Source organism: Phodopus roborovskii, unplaced genomic scaffold, assembly GCF_943737965.1.
Source record: "Phodopus roborovskii unplaced genomic scaffold, PHOROB, whole genome shotgun sequence".
In the NCBI taxonomy this organism is placed as follows: Eukaryota; Metazoa; Chordata; class Mammalia; order Rodentia; family Cricetidae; genus Phodopus; species Phodopus roborovskii.
Genome location: NW_026126475.1, coordinates 1016645 through 1019025, shown reverse-complemented (window position 1 = coordinate 1019025; position 2381 = coordinate 1016645).

Genomic DNA, 2381 nt, shown 5'->3' with positions numbered 1-2381 from the left:
AAACTCAAGTCCAAATGGATCAAAGACCTCAACATCAATCCAGCCACATTGAACCTCTTAGAAGAGAAAGTAGGAGGTACCCTTGAACAAATTGGTATAGGACACTGCTTCCTGAACATAACTCCAGGGGCACAGACACTGAGAGAAACAATTAATAATTAGGACCTCTTCAAACTTAGAAGCTTCTGTAAGGCAAAGGACCCAGTAGACAAGACCAAACGGCAGCCCACAGACTGGGAAAATATTTTCACCAATCCTATATTTAACAAAAGGCTGATCTCCAAAATATACAAAGAACTCAAAAAACTAGTCAACAAAACACCAAAATGCCATATTAAAAAATGAGGTACAGAACTGAAGAAAGAATTCTCAATAGAGGAAATCAAAAAGGCTGAAAGACACTTAAGAAAATGCTCCACATCCCTAGCTTTCAGGGAAATGTAAATCAAAACAACTTTGAGACACCATCTTACTCCTGCCAGAATGGCTGAAATTAGAAACAACAACGATGACTCATGTTGGAGGGGTTGTGGGGAAAGGGGAACACTCCTCCACTGCTGTTTGGAGTGCAAACTCATACAGCCATTTTGGAGATCTGTATGGTGGTTCCTCAGGAAAATGGGAATTAGTTTACCACATGATCCAGCAATCCCACTCTTAGGCATATACCCAAAGGATTCACATCCATGAAACAAAGACATCTGTTCAACTATGTTCAAAGCAGCACTCTTTGTAATAGCAAGAACCTGGAAGCAACCTAGATGACCCTCAATTGATGAATGGTTAATGAAGATGTGGCACATCTACACAATGGACTACTACTCTGCAGAGAAAAATAATGGTATCTTGAAATTCACAGGCAAGTGGATGGCACATGAAGAAACCATCCTGAATGAAGTAACCCAGTCACAAAAAGAGGAACACAGTATGTACTCACTCATATATGGATTTTAGACGTAGATCAAATGATCACCAGCCTATAATTCACACCACCAGAGGAACTAGGATACAAGGTATATTCTAAGAGATTCATATAAAGTCCCTCAAAGAAGTGGTAATGGACAAGTCCCCCAGAGCTCAGGGGAAGTGGGGGGGGGGCAGTGAATGAAGAGAGAAGTAGGAGAAAATGACGGGGAGGAAAGGAAAACCTGCAACCAGGAAGATTGAGCCTGGTTAGGAATAGAAGATAGGAGAGAGAGACAGAGAGAGAGAGAGAGAGAGAGACAGAGACAGAGACAGAGACAGAGACAGAGACAGAGACAGAACATAAAAGAGGGAGTCAATATTGGTTTTAAGATAATTAATTTAGTTGAAGGACAAGTTACTGCGGAAAAGGATTTCTATTTTTTTTTTTGTTTCCACCGAAAATGAAAAGATGTGGATTCCTTCCAAACTAATATGGTTTGATCAAGCCAGACCGCCTGAAACAGAGAACCAGGTGATCCTACATCGAAAACAGCTGGACAAAGCAACCTTACAGACTACAGCCAGGATTTCTTATTCTTCTTCGAATCCCCCATGACAGCGCCCCTTACTAGCAGGAAGTAGTTTGGAAAGAACAACGCCCAAATATTTTCTATAAATGTTTGTTTTCATTTAAATGGACTTAGTTATATAAAATAAAATAAATATGAAAGAAACAAACCAAGCTAAGAATGGGCATTCATAACTAAGAAAAAAAAAAAAAAAACAAAAAAGACTAAAGTCAAGTATGATATCTAATATGTTAACAAAATTATTTACATGATGTAGGTTTCCTCTTCCATGATTTCTTCCCTATTACCTGATATCAAGATGATAAAACTGGATCTAAAATACGTACAGGTTTAGAAATGTGGATGAACAAAATTACGGCAAGTTCTTTGCCATGACCTATGTCAGTTTTCTGAGAACATACTGTAGTTCCTCCTACAGGAATACTCAAGGGTGTAACCTTCTTGTGAGAAACCATGAACAATCACATACTCACACACTGACATCACATAATTAAAATTAAATCAAATCTCTAAACAGATTTCCATATTTGAATATTTTTCTCCAATTAGTACTCAATCCTGCAACCATTGTGTTCAGGGTCTTAAAGTATTCAAAGTTTTCCTGCAACATTAATTATTTCATGTAAAAGAAACTAAGCATGAAGGATTGGGCTTAGATATAGCAATCCATCTGAATGAGGTTTTTATGTAAATCAAGTCAAGAATTACCATGAAACATGCTTCCCTTACCAGTGAAGTTCCAGGACTTTTTTCCACATGAGTTTGCAAGTGAGAACAAAACAGAGGCATTGTAGTGCTTGAACTGATTGTTCAAATGTGTCAGATATTTTTCTCTCCAGAAAACTATGTAAGTCAATGTTTGTTGAATGAAGATCATACCACATC